The 27,100-nt window shown below is 38.5% G+C and overlaps 1 long non-coding RNA gene across 1 annotated transcript; it reads left to right on the top strand.

Moving 5' to 3' along the window:
- The first annotated feature begins 9,115 nt into the window (after nt 1-9,115).
- LOC309633459 lies at nt 9,116-20,728 on the top strand. Its single transcript, XR_014247547.1, has 2 exons — nt 9,116-9,422; nt 9,461-20,728. It is a non-coding gene; the product is annotated as an uncharacterized lncRNA (long non-coding RNA).
- Nucleotides 20,729-27,100: the final 6,372 nt, after the last annotated feature.

Below are 27,100 nucleotides of genomic sequence, written 5' to 3'. Positions count from 1 at the left end.
TGGGCATCTTCTTCCAAGATGTTTATCTTCCCTTGTGAGATAATAAAACAAGACCTTACATCTGAACTTTCTTCTACAGTAACAAGTGAGTTTCTCCTTAGATCTGTGGCCGGGAGGCTGCAGAAGAAACTCCTTTACCAACAAGGAAGTGAGCTAAATAAAAACTACATCTCTTCCCAGGTTGATTGTAAGAGGTGGTCCTGCTTTCTGTACCACAAAGGGACGCTAGTGCAGAGTCTTTGATGTTTCAAAACAGTGATGCGTTCTGAAGTTTGGATTTGTGAAAATGTGCTATTTGTCTGCCTTGCCTTGGGGTAAAGCCCAAGAGGACATGTAGAATTCAAAGGTGCCCCTCTTCCACCAGCCCCTTTGCTTCTCCCGGCCGCCTTCACCTTTCCATGGCCTGGGGGGAACAGCTACCTTCTTGTTCCATGAGTCTCGCTCCCCCAAAATCTGTTGTTGGAATCCTTTTATTCATTAAGACAACACACATTTATTGATCTCCTACCTGTACAATGTCAGGCTCTAATCGGTATTAAGAAATGAAAATGACAGTCATCCTCAGGAAGAATTTACAATCCAATGCTGGAAACCTTCTCTCTTTATCTCCTTTTTCCTTTACAGGAATCCTGCAGACACTGTTGTATATTTCTTGGAGATATTTTATAAAATTCTTCATAATTCTATCTCATGAGCCCCTCTAAACTGGAGGGTGTTTCCTGCTTCTTCTATCTTTCCAACACAGCACCCATATCGTTAAATGTTTTTACTGACTATACATTATCCATACTTCTCTGGGATGATAGATACATATTGTTGCCAGAAAAATGCAGTTTCAAAATCCAGCATGAAATAGTGAATGGTTACTATTCCCATCAAAAAACTAATGAATATTCCCATCGAAAATTGAAATTAAAAAGCCATCAGGGAAGAAAAAACAGCAACATTATAATTATGCTTATAAATGCTGTCCTCTGTGATAGCTAAATTGGAAAAAAACGGTTTCAAGGCCAAGAGCTAAACTTTCCAATATTGTTCTTCAATATTTTACTCAGTATTTTCACTACTCCATGCTTGCCATAAACATAACATTTATCATGTCCAGATCTAAATCCCAGATTATTATCATAAACATAAGGCAGGTAATTTTATAAGAACATTATTTGGTGCACATTGACGTGAATGGGATATTTACATAACTATAGGATATTCACATTATTACTTCAAATGTCAGAAGAATTGCACTTCTTAACACATGTACAAAAACATTAGTGTTTTTTCTTATTTCATTTTTTTAACTAAGTAGGCCATCAAGACTATTTTTCACACATTTTACAGCAAAAACCTGACCTCAAAATATGTCATGATTCATCTGGCAGCTCTTTTGTAATTCATTCCTACACTATGAGAGATGAGAGGGGGAGACAAAGATTAAACACATATAGAAACAAGAATTTATATTTATTATTCCTATTTCAGGAACATACCCATGTTTCTGAAATATTTCTAGCAAACTGCTGACATTTTGCTGCATGACAATTTAATTTTTATTTTGGCTTGAAGTCTTTCTTCGGCTGATCTTTGGGAAAATGCACACTGTGGTTTATTCACTTTGGAAATGATTCCAGAGTGAAGAGTGCCCTCCAAAACGAAGCTGGCTCTAGCTGCACATAATATTTTCCCCAGAAGTGCCTATAAAGTCGACTAAAATAAGAAAGTGCTCGTTATTTTTGATAAACAGTAGAGACTGGAAATTCATATTTCATTTTCGTACCAGAGGTGTGGAGTTGAGATACAGTAGTACACTTTTTCTGTGCAGTATAATGGCCTATTATTTTACGAATTCCTATTTACTTTGTGTCGGTAGCTTAACTCTGAGTAAATTCTACCTTTCTTCTCTTGCTAGCTAACTGGGGGAAAAAATTACCTCAAACCCTACCAAGTGTCAAAGCTGCCTTAAAATATTGGTATTTAAAAGAGGTATAATACCAATAAGTCTGGGGCAATTAAGAGTTCTGAGTGAGGGCATTCAAGGCTGTGTCATGTAGCTTGTGACAGAAATCTTAAATCAGTGTGGCAACACAGATGGCATAACTTTCCCGCAGACTAGAAAAAAAGTGTTGTCAAACCCTTAGCTTGTGGTGATGACACTTAGTAAGTATTGCTCTAATAATGGGGCAAAGAATATATGAGTCCCTCCAATTCTGATTTTTTTTTTTTTTTTTTGGTCAGAACTTTGAAGTTTTTAAAGCTCTGTTCTCTTCCTCTCTGCCAGGCTAATAAAAAGAATTATTATTACTACCACATTTGTGTCTTTTGGATTCTATTTTTGGCTAATGCAAGCACTTTTACAACATGATCTTGGTTGAAGGAGCAATTAGAATTAAGGAGCCTTATCCAACAATTACAGCACTTAACGGCAATTATAATAGTAACTGAGGACGTTGACGACTTAACTGAGTTACCTGGACGCTGCATTTTTATTTTGCTTTTAAAGTTATCGAGAGCTGAACAGTGGAGGTTCATAATGACTTGGTGGCCAGATTGGAAGTCTGAAGCCCTGTCTGCCACACTGCGAAGCCATCAAAGGAGGTCTGTCCCACCAAGCTCTCCATTTTCACAACAGGATATCTGGTTTCTTTTATGAGGATACAGCTACGTTAATTTGGTTTAGTGGTTTGTTGTAGGTAAGCGGGCTCTTCACAGCACAAACACCAAAATCCCCTTAAAGCAGATTCTTGTTAATAGCTGGGGTCTGATTGGCAGATTTGCATTGTAAAGTGTGATTCGGTTGGATAAATATGTTTAGTCTAGTAAGCACTTTAGTGATTGAGTGTCTGTTAATGGATAAAGGTGGATTATGGTGAAACCTCTACGGGCCGTCCCTGGGCACTTAGCATCCTGAGACGAGGAAGGGATGGAAAACAAGCTGGCACTACAGAACCGCTGAAGGGCCATAAAATGTTTCCAATGTTCGGTGCTAATGCGGGGCTTTCAAATTTCAAATATTAATTTCAACAGAGGAGAAAAAAAAAAACCCAGCAAATTAGATGGCAGGGCTTTGGTAACTTCCAGCAGTGACAAAATAGGGATGTCCCATATACACGCTTAAAAGCTGACAGCTTTCCCTGGATTTAAAAGCAGAGAACGTACAGAGAGGAAGTTCAGGGTAGTTCATTGACATCCGAGAATGAATCCAACTCCTGCCGAAATCTTTGCCTTCGGATATCCTGCAGGCAGAACGAGAATCAAAATTTTTTTTAAAAAGACTTTCAAGTTATTGTCAAAGAATGTTACCATGCCTGTTCCTCTGTACCTACGTGTACACATAGCGTTTTACACTTTTCTGAAAACAACAGACCGTTGTAAGAATTGCAGATACTAATTCCTTCCCTCCCATCTCCAAGCAGCTGGAAATGAAGACTTTTCCATTTCTCCCTTTTGAAAATGAGTACCGGGATTCTTCAAGAAAGTCACCAGAAAATGTCACTTTTTTTTTTTTTCTTCTCAGGTGAACAGGCAGAGGTATTTTTATAAGGTGAAAATATCAGCTTACTTCAAGGATCTAAATGGTATTTTAACATCCCAGGCTCTGGGACAGGGATGTTGGAATGAACCTCTGCTTCCAGCTGGTCATGAAATGCTTAAGACTTCAGGAACTAGTATATTTTTGCAGATTGGCTTTTCTACTGAAGTTAAACATATTTCAACCATCTTTCTCCAAGACTCTTCCGATCCCTGCCCAGGGTTCACCAATTTTTATAAGCATCAGGTCATGGGCATTTATTTTCAGGACACTACCCCCTCAAAACTTTGCGATACCAACTGTTCATCCATTACTCTTCAGCCACAGGTTTCCCTAGAGTTAAGTGGCATCGGGAGACGTATAAACCAGGAATGACATTCCGCAAACCTGAGATAAAAGTGGGGCTGAGCCTTCAGTTTTCTAGATATCAGAGGAAAGTGTTATTCCAACACAAGCACTAACAAAGACCAGGTGAAAGTCTAGAGTCTAGTGAGGTGCTAGCCACTAATTTATTATATGACCTTGGACAGATCACAGCCTCGGTGGGTTCCAGTTTCCAATACACACGGTGTTGGCGATTAATATGATGTTGCTGACACCAATTCATTGTTATTAATGAAATGGGATAGTTACACATATATAGGTCCCAAACCTAGGTTTTCAGGAAGTAGAATTTTCTTTATTGTTGTTTCACAAGACATAATTTCTATTTTAAGCTCCAGTCCCACTGGATGGAGGAAAACATATAGTTACATATAACCCTAAAATATAGTTATTATTATAAAGCTATAATATATATTATATATGGTATTTTATATATTATAGTTTTATATAAATATAAATAGCACACATATAATTATAATTATATATATAGTTATTTCAGGGTGACTCACTCCCTTTCACCCAATTCCTAGAATTGTACCTAAGCTCCAGGGCCCCCCCAAGTGTCAGAGGTGTGTCATTTGTGGGAGAGAGGGGCAGAAGGTCTGGTGTCTGTACCTCATCTGTTCGTGCTGATACCTGCAAAGGCACCTCACTCTCATCTGGTTTCCAATTCCTGATTCACACAAACCCGGCCCAGTCTCCAAATATCACCCGAGGTCTGTCTCAGGGCTGTATGTGTTTCTCTTGGGAATGTAAAATCATGGGCTTTTCTCACATCTCACGGGGGCATATGGAAATCTTCATCTGACTCCTATGTCTGAACACCCTGATGCAGCCATGCCTGCTCTCCTGGCCCTCTGCCACATGGACCAGAGAACTTGTCTTGCTACAAATGGTTAGGCAAAGAGCAAGTCCCTGATGCCCTCGGAGCCCTGAAACCCACACTGGATTTTATCTCATGACCCCATACAACTGAGTCCTGGTGCAGCACTTCAGAACCTCAGCTGTCTTGCTTGTATTTCAATTCGTTCTATCTTATGGAATCTTTATTTGGTCTGGTAGGGATAAAATTAGGTCTGACTAATCCCATATTTTATAAAGAAACACAGGGTGACATGTTCAATGACAAACCAAAGCTGGTGCCATCAGCTATGTTCACACATGATTCTACAGATGCAGTGACTTTAGCATAAGGTGTTAAGACTGCTATTAGCGTCATTCAGTTGACACCAAGGATGGGGATATCCACAAATTCTCCAGTCCTTCTCTTCCTCATCGCATCAGCCTGGACCAGGAACTCAAAGCCCAGCAAACTGTCTTTGCATGGTATTTTTGCTTACCTTTAATCTGGAACCCAGAGTCAAAGATGATTTAGAACAAGAACTATGCAGAGAATGAGCGTGCAGGGCAGTACAATAATACGTGTCCACGTGAAGAACTGCTGAGAGGCTCTGGTGTTGGACAGACTTGAGTTAGAACCTTGGCTTTGCCAGTCGATAGCTTTATTCGTTTTCTCCGGTGCGCAGTAAATCACACAAACTAGGCAGCCTGAAACAGTCACCTTTTCTCTCACCGGTGGCTCTGCAGGTCAGCAGTCCGGGCATGGGTGGTGTGGCTGGCCTCTCTGCTCAGGGTCTCAGCCGCTTCTGGGTTCTCACCTGGAGCCCAGAGTCCTCCTGCAGTCAGGATTCTGATCCTGTGGCTATTGGACTGAGGCCTTGGTTTCTTGCCAGCTCTTGGCTGGGAATGATCTCAGCATCTAGAGGCTTCGTCCAGTCCTTGCTAGGTAACCTCCTCCGTAGGCCCTCTGTCCGTCGCCTGCCTTCAGGGGGGGCACCGCCCCTTCTAGGCTCATCTGCGGTCAGGCGCACACAAGACAGCCTCCTTTCTGATTTACTGAAGTCAGCTGATCAGGGACCTCAGTACACCTGCAGGATCCCTTCTGCCATACACCTTACCTTCACGTAAAAAAAATTCCACATTTCAAATAACAGCGAATGAAAGTATTTTCCAAATCTTCTGGTTTTACATTCTATGTGATTAGAATTTATAAACATAAGAGTTAAAAATATAACTTCAAATAGATATCTTTGGTGGTTTCTGATATTGTCCTTTATTAGCTTTCTTTTCCAATGTATTCTTTTTTTTTTTTTTTTTTAAGAAATTCACGTTCTTTTATTTATTTATTTATGACTGTGTTGGGTCTTCGTTTCTGTGCGAGGGCTTTCTCTAGTTGCGGCGAGCAGGGACCACTCTTCATCGCGGTGCGCGGGCCTCTCACCATCGCGGCCTCTGTTGTTGCGGAGCACAGGCTCCAGACGCGCAGGCTCAGTAGTTGTGGCTCACGGGCCCAGTTGCTCCGCGGCACGTGGGATCTTCCCAGACCAGGGCTCGAACCCGTGTCCCCTGAATTGGCAGGCAGATTCTCAACCACTGCGCCACCAGGGAAGCCCCCAATGTATTCTTTGTCAAACTCTTCTGGTTAAGATAAATTAAGGTGACAGTCCCTTTGACTTGAAAACCAATCTTATGTTCCATTCTTTGCAGGAATTTTTTTAAGTGGGCAGTCTTAAAATTTAACTTTTTAGCATATAAATTTATATCAAAAAAAGAATTGATATAAAACTACTCTTATCTGTGGCTGCAATGTGACCTGGGTCAGTGTATACTAAATCTTCAAATATCAATTTACAAATTTATAAAATGAGGACATGAAGAATTTTATAGGGCCAAATTGTATGAGAATTTACACTTGGAGATCTTTGCATATAAGATCAGCACGTATACAATTAAACTTTTGCTCAAACTACCATAAAACAAATGCTTGTAACATCAATCCTGTTTTTTCTTCCAGTTTTATTGAGATATAATTGCCCTACAGCACTGTATAAGTTTGTGTACAGCATCTATACTATATTTTTAACTAGTCCTTAACACAAACGAAAGAGCCTTGTCTTTCACCTACAATTTGAGACTATGCTTTGACTGCAAGTCTAGCAAAAGAGGCATATTTGATGATGGCTTTGAAAAAGAGAGTGCTTTGGGTGAGGAATTAGCACTTTAAGTATTATATAATCAACATTTATGATTCTCAAAAGCTATAAAAATAAGCAATCCTGTGACATAACACAAATACATGTAATTTTACCATTTAAAATTACAAAGTTATATGAAATTATATATAATTTAGTTATATAAAATTAGTTATGTATCAAAGATAGCCACTAAGGTTGCTACAACACTGTCATGCTTAAAAATAACTGAAACTGAGACTCATTTAGAAATAGTTTTAACATGTACCTGCTCATATGTAAATAAGACGTGTGGGAATAAATTACCTTAAATTCACGAGGAGACATAAGTTCCCCATCTTTCACTTAGTAAGCGTCCAACTATCTTGACGCATGTAGTTGCAGATTTCAAATGCAATCAGTATTTCTTCATTAAAGCAATAAAGATTTGCATAAGTGTAAGAGAAATCTGCAGCTAATTATGCTTGTTTCTCCATCTTTTCATTATATATTTGCCACCAAATCATAAAAAGCACTGTGAACCTGAAAACCAGTGATTAGTTACCATATAATGAAAACTTGAGATATTATACAACAGTTCACATAACATGATTTTGTAGACTTCTGTGTGGAACATATATACAGTTTCATGAGTTTGATTCCTTAGACATAGAGCATTACACTTAAGAAATATTTTTCTGCCTACATTGTGTTCAGAAATCTTCTTTATTTCTTTCAATTATTCTTCCAAAAAAGAAAAAAAAGATGTGCTATTTTCCTGCTGTAAATATTTTATGTTCAAAAGATTTGGCCAAATGGAAAAAGACATGGTTATAGTCACATCTGTAGAAAACAAAACAGAAAAAACACTGGAATTAGATTTTTGTGAATAAAAAACAACAAAAAAAAAAACCCAGAAAAACAGGTTGCAGCCAGATAGGTAGGTGCTTTGTTCCTTGCCCAAGCCCTGTCTGAGAGAACATGAAACACAAAGGGCGTCCACATATCTGGAGGAAGCAGCTGCAAGAGTGATATAGGGCCTATTCTTATAAGGAAAGAGCACCAGCAAATCTGCTTGAGCATGAATATTAGATTTGCTGAATTCTGCTGACATCACCATGGGAGATAAACATATTAGGAAAACTGGGCCTCCTGTGGCTGGAGAAGTTTCCAGATGAGAGGAGCAAAGCCCATCCTGACAACCTCGGGTCCGGCTGGAGGCTGCAACCCAGCCAAGTGTCGTCTTAAATACCACTAGTCCGGAACAAGTGGATCAAAATGAACTCTGAACCTTTGTTTCCTTCCCGGAAGGACTAACAGCTGCCTGCATCTGGAAACGGTGCGAAAGTTCTTTACAGCTGTAACATAATAAACAAACTAAAAAAAAAAAAAAAAAAAAAAAATCCACACGATCTACTGTTCCATTTACATTCTTGCCCCTTCTCTGGCCTCATTAAATTGTAATCTCACATCTAATTACATTTTATCAATTTATTATTTCTTCGACTTGAGAATTAAATTGAAAACATATTGAAGCAAAAAAGTAAATATCTCACAGTTGTTCTTTCTTGTTTTGTGTAAGTGCGTAATGACCAGGACCTGAGTTGTACGGGGCAGTCAGCGTGGATGGTGTGCTTTTGGCAGTAAATGGGGCGGGTAGGGGGAGAAACCAACACGTTCAAGCTGTAGAATATGATTTACCAGCTCTGCACCTCTGGGGTCTACATTTTCATAAATATAAGTGACAAATTATCAATAAATCACTCTTTGGTTCACCATAATGCATAATGTTTATTGAAACCCAGTTCCAATAAATATGACTCTCCCTTTTTAGCCAAAGCATAAGAAACAAAGATGACAGGAATTACAAACAGAAGTGAAAAATAGGGAATAAGCGCCTGGCCGGCAATGAACCTTCTTTCTTTCTAATCCAGTCTTAGACCACTGAATTCTGGAAGATACTCTCATATGTGTACACTTGTTTCAAAATGCCATTTAATTTTCATTTTGACTTGAAGAATTTACAGAATGAGGCAGTAAGAGTAATGTCTGACCACTGAACGGTTCTACTATTTTTTTTCTCATTCATATGCAGAAGATTCAGAGAGATTCCACTGAAATGGCAAGAGCATGAATTAAACTGTCACGACATGTCTTGGTATGAAATACAATTTCCCCATTCTTTTTCCAAGAAAATGACCTGTAGAAAAAAATAAAAAGCAGTCAACACATCCTAAATATATGCAAAATTGTCCACTGAAAAAATGGAAAGGGGTAAGAGAAGATTAACATTGGAAGTAACTGGTAATTTGCCTCTGAAAGTTTACACACACGTTGTAGCCTTTGTTCCACGCATATTCCTGCAAGAAGACGGGGGGAATAGGGACTTATTACTTATAACTGTTATTCTTTATTTATCACATACTATGATTGTGATACACTTTTACGCACTTTGTGATTTATCTTCTACATTTTAAACGTGAGATTAAGGCGCGTTGCAAGTCGTGCTGTTGTAACTCGAGATTAAGGCGCGTTGCAGGCCGTGCTGTTGAAACGCCCTATAACTTTACAAACTCATTCGGCAGCTGGAAGCAATTGACATCGGGTAGCATTTGACTTGAATAACACTTTAAAAAGTCAACTTGAATCTTAATTGAAATGCCCTATATTTCACATTGGAGATATGACCCAGTTCTAGCCTTTTGTTTCCTTTTACAAAGCAGAGGCGGCGAAGTATCGTGCTAATTATGAGACTATTTATTATGCGATTGTTTATTATTATCAAAGCAGCAGCATTCACCCGAACAAAGACTTTTTCAAACCGACTCTCTGAAACCTATGTCTGCGTCATGTGTATTTATCTTTTTCTGGAAAATTGATATAATAAGTAAAATTTTTCAATGAGCAAAAAAATTGCCATAACCTGGACTTGTAAAAATAACGTTTTCTCTTTGGCCTATTATAAATCTTCAGCCTTTTTCCTCTGTCTACTTATTTACATAATTGCTTCTACCTCTTTTAATGCTTGAGTGGTTGATGTATTTGCTTACGTATGTGTCATGCTGCATGTTCTTATCTAAATTGCCTAATGATGACTTCTGTGGGGAAAGAATCTAAAAAAGAGTGGATGTATGTGTATGTATAACTGAATCACTTTGCTGTACAGCAGAAACTAACACAACCTTGTAAATCAACTACACTCCAATAAAAATATTTTTACAAAAGATTTTAAAAACTGCCTAAAAACTATTATATTAATTGTAAACGTGATAGAAAAAGGGATGAATTAACAACCATTTATTTCTTATCAATAAGAGCCAACTCTCATTCAAGTGCCAGACCACTGTTCTAGCTGCTTCACCATCTACACACAATTTCTCTACGAGTTAGTTACTATTATTATCTACATTTCTTGGATGGCGCAAATGAGTCACAGGGAGGTTAAGTAACTTGCCCAAGGCAACATGCTAGTTAAACAACAGAGTCAGGCTAAGAGAAAGAGCTCTACCCATCTTCCTTCACCTTAAGCATTATGTGTGTTCCTGAAAGTATACATGCCCATCAAACATTTTAAAATTGAATTATACATTAAATGCAAACTGAGTATTTAATGAAGTGAACCACCTTATGGCCATAGTACTCCAAGTTTATCTGTTTATAAATTTAAATTTCGTTGTATCATGTTGAGTTATTCAGTATTCTTTAGGTCCCTAGTGACACAAACACAACTCCAACCCTTTGGAACAAAATAGAGAGTATTATCACGCCTGTAACTGCAAGGTCATTTCAGGTGTGACCAGACCCCGACGTTCCAACCAGGTGAGAAGCCTTCAGTCCCTTTCTGTGCCCTGCAACTCTGCCTACTTCTTTGCTGGTTTCATTCTCAAGGGAGACGTGTATCCACTGGTGAGTCTTGAGTTTAAGTTGTCTCTGCAGTCTGACACAGATCACAAACAAACAAACATCTTAGGAGCTCGAGCCAAATTTCCACGAGATAATCCTCAGTAGCGGAGCTGGGTCACACACCAATGCCTGCACCGTCACTGTGCCTGAAGAAAGAAAGCGGAGGGTGTGGTTGTGAGAATCAAGTCTGCTCGAGCTGGTTTCAGCTGAGAGGGGTTTATTACGCACATATTCATTTAAGACACATGTATTTCTCAAGGCAAACAGTTTCCTTGAAGGTCACAGGAAATACACTAAGAGAAGGTTAATCTTTTCAGTGTAAAAGGATTGGTTTTTAATGCAAGTATTCCACGCTGACTGCGGAATACTGCATTTCCTCTTTCTGTCCTCGCTCCTAGATCCCAGGGTGACCAACTGCTCCCGGTTTGCCTGGGACTTTCTTGGTTTGAAAGGTGAAAATCTCACAGGCCAGGAGCTCATCAGGGCAGGACGATCAGGGTCAGTTGGTCACCTACCTCACCCCTGTCCCTCCTGGCAGTGATACCAAACAAAACCGACCAAAACCAAAACTTGAAGTCAGCCAAGTAAATGCCATAGGATCCAGGAAGGACAAGTGAGGGAACAAAAAGATTTAAAGAGCCTAAATCTCTGTAACGAAGAAGAAGATGAAGAGAGGGAGGGTCCAAAGCGAACAGGTTCCCCTTCCCCTACAGAGCACATCAGAGATTATGACATGGGGTCTGGAGAGGCCTCAGGTCTGTTGAGAAGTCCAAATCCAGTAAAAAAGGAACTAAGCCCAAAGTCCCAAGACCCACTGGGCCTTGGGTGATTGGAAGGCTCAGCTGGAACCTAAAGGTGTGCTTTGCTTTCATTCTAGACTCCGAGTATGTGCTTGCAGGCTGACAGGAAAAGTCTCTGATAATTGGCTTACATGCATCTCCTTTCAGTTTTAAGGGGGGAAGCACTGAAGTCTGTCAGACAAAGACAAATATCGTATGATATCACTTATATGCGGAATCTGAAAAATAGTACAAATGAACTTATTTACAAAACAGAGACAGACTCACAGACACAGAAAACAAACTTAGGGTTGCCAAAGTGGGTGGGGGGACATAAATTAAGAGTACGGGATAGACAGATACACACTACCATATATAAAATGGATAGGGCTTCCCTGGTGGCACAGTGGTTAAGAGTCTGCCTGCCAATGCAGGAAACAGGGGTTCGAGCCCTGGTCCGGGAGGATCCCACATGCCATGGAGCAACGAAGCCCATGCGCCACAACTACTGAGCCTGCGCTCTCAACTGGAGGGAGCCCACGCACAGTGGCGAAGACCCAATGCAGCCAAAGATAAATAATTAATTTTACAATATAAATAAATAAATAAATAAATAAATGGATAGACAGCAAGGATTTGTTGTATAGCACAGGGAACTATGTTCTATATCTTATAATAATCTATAATGGAAAAGAACAAAAAAATAATATATATGTATATATCTATATATCTATATATATATATATATATCTCCAAATCACTTTGCTGTACACCTGAAACTAGCACGATATTGTGGATCAGCTACACTTCAATAAATAAATAAATAAATAAAATTTAAAAAATAGAATAAAGTGGGGGAGCACCAGAAATACATACCTACCCTTGCACGCTTAGAATCATTTCTGATATTGACTACCAAACCCTCCCACCCGTAGTATATAATTGAAGTCCTTACTAAATCCCTCCCTCTCCCGCAGCTGCTAGACCTATCCTATTGGGTCCCAGACAGGGGAAATCCAACTCCTTTTTCCACCCCTGGAATTTGGGGGGTTTCTCTCACCATGGAGCCCATTCGTACTTGAACTGAAAGGCAGGACTGTGAGATTATTCCGTGCCTGCATCTAATTTTACTGAAGTCCTAAAATACCTCCTCCCCAAGGGAAGAAGCTGATTTATTTCATCAGAATAATTCAGTAAGTAAGAGGTAATCAAAAGTACTTTGCATTCTACCTATTGGAGATAGGAGGTAAATATCGGTGTTCATATTCCCCCAGAGTCCAGCTCTCTGCCTGCTCCTCAAATCTCCCCCATGATTTACTACAACCTGTACGCTGGGGACCCCCACATCATATCCCATCCACATGTCTCTGCCCTGGAATTATCTGGAGCTCCCCAGGTTGCCAAACCCTTGAGCCTGGGCAGGTTTTACCCCCATGCTCCCCAATACCACGTGTGGTCCTTTCTTTCCTCAACAGCCCCTATATTAGACAGCGATGAGATGGAAAAGATGGGTATTATTACACCTCTATTTTACCAGGAAGGGAACTAAAATCCAGCACATTGAAGTGGCTCATTCAAGGCCACATATCTAGCTAACAGAAAAGCCAAGCAATGCCTACCCAATCTTGAAGCTTTGGTCACGAGGTACTATTATACTTTTTTAGGGAAAAGGAAAATGAAGTACACTCATCAAATGTCACCCCGTAGGTGACAACCAGCCTAACCCACTGCTGCTGCATTCATTGATGGATGAAACAACCTGCATCCAAAGAGCAAAATATTTTAACCAGGCGTTCTTCCTTCAATTTAAAAAAAATGTTTCTTAGATCAGATCGTAAGCTTGAGAAATACAACAGTTGACAATTCACTTGCATTTAGGGCTTTGTAATGTACAAAATGCCTTTATATATCTTCATTCATTTATTCGTTTCACCAGTATGTGCCAGAGTTATTTGATTCTCATAATTCAGGGAGTCAGGGCACAAGTCAGCATTCCTACCTCACATACAAGGAAACTAACGCTCAGGAAGGTGACTATTTCCTCAAAGTCACATGGTTACTGGCAGCATTGGGACTTCAAACGAATGCTCCTGGCTTCCAGTACCTGGAGTGCTGAGAGTTTTAGCATTCATTACTGTGCTTTCCATGCCAGGAAAATTGTCCTGATTTGATCAATGACAAAGCACAAGCAGCTTTTTTGCCGGGTTATATATTGTTAACTCAGAAGATGAAAAGGTACAGGTGTAAGTTTTCTGCATCAGAGTCACTACACTTTTTACCTTAAAGCTTTATTTCCTATTATGGAAAAGATTATACTGAACTACATTTTTTCCCCCCCTCGAGTGAAGCAAAATAAATTTTTTAAATGCCTATAACACTCACCTTCTGTGCATTTCATATGTTCATTTCAGAATAGCTTATGTTAACCTCTAGGTTACATATTTTTTAAGTTACTTGCTATATTTTGTTTAACTTTTGACTCTAATTTTATCCTGAGTGTACGACGTTTAGATCAGAACATTTAAGTGTTTATATTAATAGTATGTCTTTATCTTGCTGACGCTGCCCTCGAATGATCTATGTGTTTTTTACAGAAGATATCTCACAAAAAATTCTCAGCTATTGTAATATAAGTTCTCTCCCTTACTCAAAGTATGCTTTTGCTTAAATTTTTAGCTAGTTATGTTTTGACACTAAGTCTTTTTTAAGTGTAATCAAAGCAATACAAAATTTACCAAAGTCCTAAAATTACATTACTAAATATTTCCATAAATAACCTTAAAGACTTTTGGCAAGGCATTTGAAAAAGTTTCCGACTTTAATATCTGGTTGTTGACTTAGAATCCTTAAAAATACATGAAGTTATTTGGCTTGAAAAATTATACTAAACAAAATCAGAATCTAAATGGGATTTTAAGTCCAGCTCTTAATATCCTTATTTGATTAAAGTACTAACCTCATTCATAAATGTCAGCGAAAATCACTTGATGCTGGTTTATATAATATTCTCATGTTGAACACCACATTAAAACAATCCTTAAAATAATAATAAACACTGACTAAGTTAATGCTGGATTTTTGTATCTCATTTTAAGAGGATAACTTTAAGAGAAAAATAAAAAGGCAAATGGATATGGAAATAACTACTTACCAGTCGTTCCACTAAATAATAAAGATCAAATTAATGATTTCATTCCTACACTATTACTCCTTTGGATAACAAAGCTGTAAGTCTAACAGCATAAGGATGTTGGAAACCTCCACTGCACTTACTTTGGAAGGCATTTGATGGGCCAAGGGTGAGGGGATTCAGGGTAAAACCAGTGAAGAGTAGAGGCATACGCCCATTGTTATAATTCATTTGCCAAAAAAAAAAAAGGAGTTCTTTACTCATAAAGAATGTTGTACAAGATACTTGATGGCTATTAAGACCAAGTCTGTGGACGGTAGGGCTTGCAGAAGAGGTATGGGCAAGGAAGCCAAGTCAACACACAAAGTGAGAGTCGATTCCAGTGATAATAAATCACAGCTCCTTCATGATGGAGGGGTGCCAAAATTACCTGCTTCCCTGGGGTAGCTGGCTAGTCCCTGCGGGGAAAGAGACTTTGCTGAGGGCTCAGCGGACGCCTGCTTGCCTCGCCAGCGTTCCACCAATCGCTGTCTCTCTCAGGGTCTTCACTAGATCTGAAGGCGACCACTAGGTTGAACACCTCAATTGGCAGTAATCAGATCAGCTTGGGTGAGGGGGAGCCCGTGTTACTGGAATCATTTCATCGCTGTCCCTTTGTTCACGAGCCCAGGGAGCAGCTCTGAGCTGGGGAGGAGAGGCTGGGTGACACTGAAGCGGTCCCGTCTGCGGATCACGGAGCCCACGGACACATCCTGTCCCAGGTCCTCGTTTCACCCGTCTCTCGTATTCCTCCTGAACTTCCGGCCAACCTGTTAGCCACTACTCACGAATTCCTCCAAGTTTATATCTCTGGCCCTTTCTCCTTCCAAGCAAAGCAAATAATCAGACGCGCTGTTTGCGGATTTTTTTCCTACTGGGGAGATTTTTCCCTCCCCGAGGTCCTGGGCCACCTCGGAGGAAGGCTGCAACGCGGCACTAGTCCAATGCTAGCTGGAACCAGCATGTCAGGCAAAACCACCTATGGGCCACACCTGAATTTTTGCCTTTTCCGACAACTGATCAAAGGAAACTCCTCAAGGAACCCGGGGTGGATTGAGGGTAAGAGATTAGAGCAGCCGAAGCAGATGCCAAGATAAGCCGAGGCACAAAGTAGGCACAATGTGTGTACATGCGCCTTCGGTAACTTCCTGAATCCCATCTCTTAGGTACCACTGTCGCTGGATGATGGACTGCTTCTGAGCAAACCCAGCTTTACGAAGTTTTGGATTAAAAAGGCAGTTCAGGTCAAATGTTCATTTGGTGCATCTTAGTCAGGTTCTGTGTCTACCAGGGGCCAGTAGCAAGTTGGGAGCAGTAGCTATTTCTCAAAGAGGGAAAGGATTTGTTTCCAAAACCCTAAGAGTCTTCTCTTGGGGGTGGCCAGGGGCTGCATACAACATCTCTATTTTTCCACAGACGTTCTGTGTGCCATTGGATCTTCCCAGTCATGAAGCCCAAGTAGCAGAATTTCTTCTGCTTCAGCTTGGACCATCTGCAGAGCCTTTTCTTGCTCTGGGACCCACTCAAACCTGACAGCTTCATGGTAAATGGGCAACTTAGCACATTCAGATGTAGCTTATGTTGCTACCAGAAGCCCCTTTTTTTTAATGAAAAAAAAATCGTGCTTCAGACGAGTTAATCAGTTTCACTGGTAAATAATGCATGTGTACATACACATATGTAAATGCTGTTTCCTAATCAAATAAGTATAAAGCAATTTGTATATGGTATTTAGTAGTTTCTTCTGACTCAACAAAATGTATTTTAGTCTAGTTAAAGGCAAAATCCCACAATATGCTAAGCTCTATTTTTAAATTTTACTACATCAACATGTTATTGAATACTTTGACCACTTTCATTTATCTTTTCTCTTGTTTTTATCATTAGGCATTTTTTGAAGAATGTAGCATTTCATGGAACTAGCAAATGATTAATAAGACTTCAATTTGGGGAAATTAAAGAAATTAGTCAACATGCAAACTCTCGCTGCCTCATCTGGTCTCTGTCATGCATGTCTAAATTATCTATGCATCATTTTATCTGGATTTATATCCCTCACTATGGAAAAAATTAAAAGGTGAAAAAATAAAAAAATATTCAGAAAGATTGTGTATGTTAACAAATATCCCGAAAAAGAATTCTCCATTGATTATTGATATCACAGATTGATGCATTTATTCTTTAGGGCTGAAGAATTAGTCTTCTGTTAATGAAAACGAAATAGGCAGCTGGCTTGTACTCAAACCTGGAAGAGCTGAAAATATACTGATTAAAGACGACTTTGAAAGAGGAAAAGGCCAGAATCCTGTTACAACTAATCATTTTATGTATTGATCTCTCGATCTTTGCCCATGTGCATGCACATTTTCTACATTATTCATTAATACACTCAACAATCATTTACTGAGTCTCCTCTATGCTGACATTGTTATAAACAAAACACATGCACAGTTTTGTATTTACTTTTTCAACTGAATATGATAACATACATTTTTGTCACATTCTTACTGGTCAACGTCAACTTCTCAAGCATCATTTTACTAAAACACGAATGTTATGGAGCTGTAGGTTTTTCAGTTTTCACCTTCATAGACAACTCCTCATTACAAGGCAGTATAACATAGTGACTAAGGTTTGGGTTCTGGAGCTAGATGAATCCAAGTCCAAACTCTGGATCCCCACGTACCATGAGACCCACTAACCACTCTAAGCTTCCTCATTTGGGAATAGTGGTCACAGGAGCACCATTCCTGTGGTTGTTTGAGGATTAAATGACACGGTAACATATGAAATGCTTAAGACAGTACCTAGCACAAAATCAACACTGCTTGTGTTTTTTTACATATCTCTGTTATCAACCAGTGGAAGTTCTTTTTATTCTTCATGGTTCATCTCACATATTCTCTCCTTCATTAAGCTTTTTCTCATCTTTCCAACTGGAGATGCTCTTTCCTTCCACCAACCTTCCACACATTGTGTTTGTATCATTCTTACAGCATTTGCACTTTACCCTTTGCTCTCAAAATGTGTACACTCTTCTCTTACTCACATTGCCAGATTACAAACTCCTTAACAATATCTTTCTACCTTTCGCCCCTACTGGGATGCCTAACGATCTTGCACATTAAATAGATGCTCAATAAATATTTACTAAGTTGGAAAAGTTGTGGCTTGTAACTATATTCTACAGGTAGAAAAACAATGATACAGACACGTGATGAGTTTTTGATTAAAATTATTTTAATGTTCAATTGATTTTAGTTTCCAATTAAAAATGATCCATTCCTTTGCAAATCAGTAACACCTGAATTAGAGACTGTTGTCCTATACCAAGGCCTACCTTGTTCTTGGATGATTTCAGTACTTTTTAAATTCTATTGACCACTTGCAACTTTTTATTCCGCATAAGTTTATGTTTCTCGTAGAAACTAAGTACGTCATCTGGCCCAGTTACAACTATTTTGGTTCTCCAAACAAATAAATGTTTCCCAAAATCTTTTCCTAATGTTCTGACTTACCAATTATCACATACTTCTTTGCTATATTTTGTTATGCTATTTTTTGCACAAAGCATCAGAATTATTTTCTTCTTTTTGCAGATTATTCTCAGTTTACAAGTATTTGCAGTATCTATAATGGTGTTAATTAAACTCACGAAATAATTTTAATGTACCTTTTCTGTATCTATATGAGAGAACAAAAATGAAAAATGACTTACAGCTCTTTAAGTGTTGCTCAAATCCCAAAAGCTTTGCTTCAAATCCACATGTTACCATAAGTAACATCATCATAAAATAATTTAAGAGCATGAAGCAATCTGATTGGCCTCCAGCCATTAGTTTATAAACTTATCAACATAATTCCATTCTTATCTCTTAACTGATGACCATGAATAATGAGTTTAAAATGAAGCTATAATTGCATTAGTCATGGTTATCCTTGATGAATGAACAAACACAAAAATTGTTGCACTACAGAGATACACATTAATATGATCAGCCATGTAATTATAGTACAGTAATTCAGTGCCCTTATGTAGTCAGTGTATAACATATAGACACATCACTAGAAAAAAATTTGATTCAGATTTTTGTAAGGATCCACAAAACTCTGTGTAAGTTATTACAGAAAAGCTAATTACAATGGGTGTCCGTTGGAAAGCTTGCAACTCACCTAACTTCCAAAGTAAAATAAAATCAGCTCAATTAGAGACAAGTAATAACAAATGATTATTTCTGTTTCTAAAGCTGCTAGACATCTTTCACAATTTATCTTGTGATTACCTTGGACTTTATACACTTTGTTTTATTAACACCCATTACAGTTAAGAATGAAATTATCACACCAACAATAACACACTAATCTTGTGTATTTGCTGGGCACTTTCTAATTCTCAACCATTTCACCTGCAATATCTTATTTGAAATCAATTTTTGCCTAATGTGTCAGCCCCTGTTGGTATGCAGACGACCTTGTACTACAGGGTCATTTGGGCCCTCGTAAATTCTCCCCATGCTAAGGAAACTCTTGGTCCCAATTTTCCCAGCAATATCAACTACTAAGGTATTGTCCACACTCCCAAAACCTCCCTCTGCTTTGTGATGCTGAGTCTGGGACCCTGCAGATTAAATTTCTACTTTGCCATAGGCTTCTTAAGGCTCTGCCAATAGGGAGAGAGAGAAGGACAGAGAGAGAGAGAGAGAGAGAACAGAGGAGAGAGTTGTTTCTGTTTACATCCTGTCTCCCTGGGACTTCCTTGGTGGCCCAGTGCTTAAGAATCCCACTTCCAAGGCAGGGGACTCGGGTTCAATCCCTGGTCAGGGAACTAAGATCCCACACGCTGCAGGGCAACTAAGCCCATGTGCCGCAACTACTGAGCCCGTATGCTCTGGATCCCGCATGCCACAACTAGAGAGAAGCCCACGAGCCACAACAGAAGATCCCTCATGCCACAACAAAGATCTCGCATGCCACAACTGAAGATCTGACGCAGCCAAATAAATAAATAAACACGTAAATAAATAAATAAATATTTAAAGTAAAATAGCAAACATCCTGTCTGCCCTCTGTGGCCTCAGGACACCCACCTCCACGCTGGCACCTGGTTCCAGCCTTTCCCCAGCACTCCCAGAACCAGCCTCGTTGCACCCTCAGAGGTACAGCCCAGCCAGGACTGCACGCTCCTCAGAACGGTCTCCACTCTACAGCACCCTTTCTTCAAGACAACAGGTTCTTTTTCCTTCATGAATTCATTTTGATTTTTCAATTATGTAAAATATTTACATAGCTCCAAAGTTGCCTCCACCCTATTCCTTTCCCTCACTAATGGGTAACCACTTTTATTGGCTTTGAGTTTATTCTTGTATTACTTCTTTTGAAAATATGAGAAAATGGTATGTAGTCTTTTTTAAGTTTGAGTTTTCCTTTATTTCCGAAAATTAGAGGCACAATTATTCCATGTTGTGGCCAAATGCTCAATGACTGAATGTTGAATTTTTAGAATCTTATCAAAAATCCTCAGCCATGAAAATTTCCAGATAGGGCATTTTCTTGAAAGATTCCTGGCGTAAGTAGAATTAAATAAGTAATGAAATATAGCTCTTGAGGATGGTTTTATGTGATGCTAAACTAGTACATCAAATAATACTCCAGATTACAATTATAGTATTACCTAATCTCTTATTCTGCGTTGAATTAAAAACCTTTAAAAAATATTTGTTGGCTTAAAGAATGCAATGTTCAAAACACTAATTTGAAAAGATACATGTATATAGTCTTATCACCCCCTCAGCCTTTCTTAAACAAAGGATAGTCACTCTACATGCTGTTCTGCACCTTATTTATTTCCAATTTGGAATCAAATAGCAATAGAGATGGCTTAACCTCTTCGTTTCCAACTCTTAATGCCTCCAGTTTCTCATATCTCATGACACTGGCTGATACTCCCAAAGTTAAATAGTAGTAGAGATACTCAGTGTCTTTTCTTCGTCTTGACTTTAGTAAGAATTCCTCCAATTATGTTCTTCATTAGGTAAGATGGTCACTTCATTAGTTAAGATGAGTATTATATACATTATCATATTAGAGCAGCTGTCAATTTCTAATTTATTACTTTTTAACCTGAATGGGTGTTGAATTTTTCAAATGTCATTTAAGCATCGCTGTAGATGATCATATGATTTTGATCCTTAGTTCTAATAATATGATGAATTCTATTACTGGATTTCCAAATAGGGAGGCACCCCTAGGGCAGGTCCCTTGTGATCGCTAAAGATCTCATGTGGTTGAACATCTCATCATTCAACAGTAGGATAAAAAACTGGAAACTTAGTCATGGGTCCTGTTTTTTAAATGGCATCATATTATTTGTGTAAAAAATTTGGACTTCATCCTAAAAGCAATGAGAAACCATTCATTGAGTCCTGAGTTTTAGAACCATCTCTCTGCAAGCAGAGAAAATCCAATTTGAAGCAGAAGAGTTATTGTAATGAACCAGGTGAGAAATGATAAGGCCTGAACTAAATATGGGAGAATTCAGAGATATTGAGGAAATGTCATTGTCATGACTAATTGAGTGAAGAGGATGAACAGGAAGGACGGACCTAAGATAACGTCCAGGTTCCGGCTGGAGGACGAGACAGGTGGTCGGGCGTTAACTGGGACGGAGAATAAGGAAGATGAGGAGATCTGGCAAGAAGGATGATAAGTCTACGGTGAGTTTTAGATATTTGTGGAACTTCCAAATATAGACCTTTTTTTTCCCTAGAGGTTGGGAGAAATGTAAGGGACATAAATAGAAATTTTGAAACCATCGACGTAGAGATGGTAATTGAATCTATAGAGTGGATGAAATTTCGAAAAGAGTGGAGATAGCAGGAGAAGAAGAGGGCAAGGACTCAAGGCCACCTCACTCACCCCAAGGAGTTGTGGGGAAGATTAAATGATACAGTGTGTATGCAAGTACCCTCTATGTTACCTATTGTTTTCTTCCTAACATCCTTTTCATGGTTTACACGGTTTGAATCAACATGGCTTACAGCAAACATAGTTTATGACTCACATTCATATATGTATATATAAATATCAAATAAAGACTACGTAAAATTTCCAATCCTACCTCTGTCTCTTCTGGGAAGAATGCTGCAAAATTCCATAGCAGCCCATTTGCTGCTTCCCGAGTTTGTTTTGACCTGTAAATGCAAATAATAATATATGTTTTTTACAAGTGCTTTTAAACCCCTTTGGGAAAAAACGGTCACTTATATTTGATAAATAATATACGATAGTAGTAACTTTCAAAACATACAGATACAAATTGGATCTGATTTACCAAACCTTATTCTACTATCCATAAATATTTTTATAAGCATATAGCCTCTCCATTCAGTTTCTTTTCACCAATTAAAATGAAAGTCTGAAGTACTACAAAATGTATTTTCTGTACAGAACCGATTTATAACTTTAGAAACGTCACCACAATCCTCATGCTTAACCCTTACAACCTGCAAAATGTGTAGTATATTGGATGCCAAACAGAAATACTAGAGGAATAAACAAAGTAGATGCTTGGGAAGTTTAGTACAAGGGCTACAACATAACAATAGGTGGTGCTGCTGGGATGGATACTGAACGTGTACATTTGATTCAACACAATGTCATGGAAATTCTTCCTGAATGAAAGGACTATGCTTATTGAATTAAAGGTTGGTTTGGGAACAGAATGAAAATCTGATCAGGAGGAGCATTTGAGAGAGACAAAAGCTTCCAGCAACTTCGCGTACTGAACAGAAAGATACTTCCACCAGTGGGAGCTAGTTTTTGTAAGCAGATTTTCATGTAAAGCCATCAAATTCTGTGTTAATTTCTCAAACCCAGAGGCAGCCTGAGTCTTCTGTGCTCCTATCTGTCAAACGAAACCAAGTTATAACTGCCAGGTTCTAAATTTAGATAGGTGCAAAATATACTCATAAATGCTCTTTTTTTCATATTAGTAAAATGACTTTTCAAAAATTTATTTATTTTTTATTGAAGTATAGTTGCTTCACAATGTCATGTTAGTTTCAGGTGTACAGCAAAGTGATTCAGTTATACATATATGTGTAGCTATTCTTTTTCAAATTCTTTTCCCATATAGGTTATTACAAAATATTGAGTAGAGTTCCCTGTGCTATATAGTAGGTCCTGCTTGGTTATCTCTTTTATATGTAGTAGTGTGTATATGTTATTCCCAAATTCCTAATTTATCCCTCCCCCCTCATAAATGCCCTTTAACATAACTATGCTATTATGATTTCTCTCTTTCTTATACTGTAATTAAAGTGGAAGAAGGTTTAAAATCTGGATTTCCCCCCCTGCCTCAGCAGGTGTGGTAGCTCAAGAGCTTTGACCTTGAGCAATGTCATCAGATAAGATACAGGCCTTCGGCATTTGGGCTGTAGGATTTGGAGAGGTTCTACACACCTGCTCTCCGTTGTGGCCAGATGATTTGAAGTATCATGATAGATTGGAGTTCGCTGAAGAAAACTTTTAAAGGAAGAGAACAGACCTGCATGTCCCATTTTTCTAAAGCCATTTCTAACCTTGCAATCAAAATGATGCTTTTCCTCTTCTTATATGTCTTTTTAAAGTATGTGACGTTTGTGGCAGAAATGTAACCTCCACGCCTCTCCTTGTGGTAGAGTCCCAGCTGCAGGGTAGGTGTCCCCACCGTGTACTCCCTGGCACACTATACTTCCTTTGCTTGGCACGCCGTCTCCAGAGTGACAGATGTAAATAACTACTTAATTCTCTAGCTTCAGGCTTGTCCCCAGTCCAGATCACAGTGTCTACCACATAGCAGGTACTCAGTAAATATTTGTTAACTGAAAGCATGAACTCCCAGTACTTATGCGTGGGTATTCTCCAAAGAACCTACACATTAACCCTTGATTCCAACCACTATTTCTTTTTGAGAGCTGGTCGATTCAATGTAATAGCAAGTTTGCATTCCCTCTTTTTTGTTCAAAATTGAGTTAAATGTTCTCCCAGTGGCTTATTAGAGACAGCAAACTCTGAACTCATGACTAGTGCTTTTGTACTCTTCGTGGGAAAAAAAGAGAAGCTGAAAAGAAGAAATCCAGAACCTGCCAGCTTTGGGAACTACAGGCGTAATGGGAATTATCTGTCCAGCCTACTATGGAATTACGCCCATCTTATTTATAGCACAGAGATACTCCCTCCGATGGATTATTTTAAGGTAGTAAGTAATTAGCCAATACATTTTATTCCATGCTTATTTCATATAAATGTAGCATCTTGAGTTGGGAATAAGGTAAAGGCACATCTGGTTTTCTCTATTCACCCCAAAGTATAATGTTTGGACACTTTTCTCTATGAGTTTCATGAGACGGCATACGTGGCATAGATGTATTTTATGGCTATGAGTTAGGTTATGAAGTCTCTGGTAAAGGCAATCTCTCTCTCTATGGGTCTCTTTTTTAGCAAATCCGTTTATGTGAAATAATTGGGGTAGATTAGTCAAAAATGCTTTCATCTTTGTTTCTTGACTACATTGCATTTTAAAATAATTAAACTTCCAGATTGTTTCTGTTTTTCACCTAAGTTTACTGGCACCCAGCAAAGAAGCCTCCACTTTGATTTTAATCATGGCCAGACGATGGAAGCCCTCTGTCTCAGAAGCAGCAAGAGCAGCAAGTAGAAACCCTGCTGGGTAATTTCAAAGCAATGCACTTCCTGCTGGTAGCCCTACGGTATGATTTCTGTTCTGCCAAAAGTACCAATAGATGGCACCTGCCAATTTGCACCTCACACATAAATTCACATTATGCCAATAGGCTTCGAAGGAAACCACAAGCTACCCCGCTCAGCCGTCAGAGGTCTGTTAACAGACCTTTAACTATGATCTATTGTGCAGCAGGGCCTGAAAGACGCAAGCGGAGTCCACTTTATAGAGACTGCATTGGCCTGACACCGTTTTTCTTGAGATAATTATAAGTGTTTATTTTGGCTTTTAACAACTTTAACCACATTATTTAGCATGTTGCTGTTTTGCCTTCAAGTTAAATAAATACAGAGTTCTCCCAGGAATGTTCCAAAAGCTCACACGTAGGGTGGTTTCAGTAAGGACAGAAGCCAGCGTATGAGATGGAGGTGGTTAATTACACCGGAGCTTCAAGCTTTTTCAGGATTGGAAGATGTTTCCCTCCACAAACTAGTAGGCAAGCAAGTTATACCAAGAGACAGAGAATTCCTAAAAGAATAAGGTGTGATCTTCCTAATGAAAATACCATGGACCTCCCTTTGCTTTGAGGTTCTGTTCTCAGTGGTTTTTAAATGGGGAAAGGGGTTTACAAGGAATCCTGCATAATGGCCTGCAACGTCTTCGAAGACAAATTTTGCTGCCATCGCCATGTGGAATACAGAATTGCACTTCTCTGAGTTATCTAGAATTAGGTCTAAAAATAACCTTAGCTGATCACAAAGGAGTCACTGTTAACTCTGAGCAACTGTTGAAACATCATATTGTGCCTACATGCACTTGATCACCCAGTAATAGCAGAACTATAATATACTTCAATGAATTCTGAAAATACCTGCCTCCATTGGAAAAAGGTTTTTCCCAAACTAAAAATGATGATTCATCTTATTCCTAAATCACCTCATTCAGTGTGTATGTGAGTCAACCGGTGTATAGCTCTAGATTACTCAATAAATAGACTTAGTGCATAACAAAACTTATATGCCATTTTTCTGGATTAATATTTCTATCTGATGCTGTACACTCTGTTATTCATTACACTAAAGTTTCAAAGTCAGATCTTTTCTTCTACATTATGTATTTCAATCCTTTAAAGTAGTCACTTTAACTTCCTTACAGAACTAATGATGAGCACTCTCTATTTTACTTGGAATTGTTTTTTTCTTCCCAAGACTCTCACATGGACATGCAAGTTTAACATGATAACAGCTGAAACAGGATGGCCAATGAGAGATATGGTTTCAAAATGACCAGTTTCATCAAACAGGTATTATCTCTTTAAACTGTCATGTTTCTTTTTCATGAAAACCTGCAGGGCAACTTGTAATAAGACCATCAGATTCATGTTCTGTTTCACAAATCCAGGAGCCAATTATTCATAAATAAAAATTCTGTGGGTGTAATCTCTGTCACAAGTTTAGTAGATTCATGTCCAACAGATAACTCCCAGATTGATAAAATGAATATAGGCAACAAATACGGGAAAACTGAGTTTCTAGTGTAAATCAGTACTTTAAATATCCCCAGGAAATAATAGAGATTCCAGAGTCTTATGTATACAAATACTGTTTAAACATATGTAGACAATGATTAAAAAGGGGGTAAATATTTTTAAAGGTTGAAAGTTCCAAATCTAACCAAGCCATAGTCAGAACGAGCAAAGGTCAAAGTACCTGTGCATTTCAGGTTGGCTTTTCCTCTAGGGATTAGCGGTTGCCAGGGCCCTTTTATCATTTGAGTAAAAGTTCCAATTTTTCTTTGCTCCAGCAAACTTCCTAACAGGAATCTCATACATCTCATAATTAAGAGACCTGGATTCTGGCCTCACTTCTGCATTGACAAAGTGGTACAATCTTTAATCTGCTTCCTATTCACTAGTAAGAATTTCTTATTCTTTCCAAGTTTAGTGCTCTTTCATTAGATTATGCTAACTGAATAAAACGATGAAACATTAATTTTCTCATTTCATCCTACCTAGCAGGGATGTATTACAGTGAAAACTATATAGGGTATAAAAGTAAGGCACAACAAAATAGCTCATATAAAATCTAAAAGCTTCCACACTAATCCATTTTTGCTGTGATTCACATCAAATTGTGAGTTTTTTCTAATCTGAGAGGATTAGACTGGCCTCTAATTCCTTTTCTACAATACTGAATACCAGACTATACTGGACCAATGTCTTCAAAGTTATTTTGAGCCTAGAATTCTATATCAAATTAAATTATTATTCACATCTATGGTAATTTTAATGAATTTTATGAACTCTGTCTTAGCATTTCCAACTACTTCTAAAACCCCAGTTTTTCCCCTTTGAGTATATTACACTAGTTTTCTAAGAAGGTCATGAACGTATTGCTTACTAAGAAGAAATGAAGTATTAGTTGATTAAATTAAGGCAACTAGTAAACTTAAAAGAACTTTACTGATAATAAATAAATAAATAAATATTCACATCTATTAATCTAGGCAAATTAATCTTCAGTCCTACAATGACTTGGAAAGTTTATCCATACACACATTTTCTGAAAAATTCATGAGTAAAATATTAATAATTCAAATCTCCCAGTA

This window comes from Balaenoptera borealis (genome assembly GCF_965194805.1).
Source record: "Balaenoptera borealis genome assembly, chromosome: 8".
NCBI lineage: Eukaryota > Metazoa > Chordata > Mammalia > Artiodactyla > Balaenopteridae > Balaenoptera > Balaenoptera borealis.
The sequence above is the reverse complement of the archived record's forward strand: the minus strand, read 5'-3'. Positions and strand labels throughout refer to the sequence as shown.